Genomic DNA, 903 nt, shown 5'->3' with positions numbered 1-903 from the left:
TCAGCAATTTGCATAACAGCAAAGAAATACAATAAATAAAACAGAACATTTGCACATATTGACATTTCTACCAAACATTATTCACACAAAATTACGGTTATATACAGGAAGTTTTGTTCCCTCCAAATGGGACAAAGAATTTAAATGACAGATACACTACATTGCATAGAATCATATCATGACATCGAAGTTCTTACAAAGAAAAAAAGTATACCATTTTATATTATCGATTCAAACAAACACATTTACAGAAGCTCAATGATGTAACATTAAATAAAACAAAAGCAAACTAAATCAGTAAAGCACTAGAGGTATGGTGTTATACATGCCCCATGTTTCGTTGAAGTTTCCTGTAAGTGATACTTCAAGGAACATCTATGACACCTAAGTGGCGTTGGCTACAAAAAAAAAAAAAAAAAAAAAAAAAAAAAAAAATAATTTTCCATCCAACTTCAGTTGGGAGAGAAGAAAAAAAATACATATTACAAACATGCAGTATATACACTAAGGAAATTCATACACTCCTTCCAAAAATATTTTCAAAATAAAGCATTTACATTAATTTTCATCCTGAGACTGGTTTAAGCAAGCTAATTTTGCATCCGTACACAGAGCATACATTAAATTTTCTGTCTCTTCCACATAGACACTATATTACTGGCAGAGAAACAGTACACAAAATAATCTGCACATTAGTACAACAGGTATTGTATTCTAGAAATAAATATACATACACAACAGCACAATAATATTCTAACTTAACAAAACACAAATGAGACTCTCAATATTTTCAAAGAAAGTAAATATTTACAGTCAAACAAGCATGTTAATGATCATAGCACATTTCACAAGGTTCAGCAATTAATGAAATATTAAAATTTTCAGTTTTCATCCACATATGCA

The sequence above is a fragment of the Schistocerca gregaria genome, chromosome 6 (genome assembly GCF_023897955.1).
Source record: "Schistocerca gregaria isolate iqSchGreg1 chromosome 6, iqSchGreg1.2, whole genome shotgun sequence".
NCBI classification, from domain to species: domain Eukaryota; kingdom Metazoa; phylum Arthropoda; class Insecta; order Orthoptera; family Acrididae; genus Schistocerca; species Schistocerca gregaria.
The sequence above is the reverse complement of the archived record's forward strand: the minus strand, read 5'-3'. Positions refer to the sequence as shown.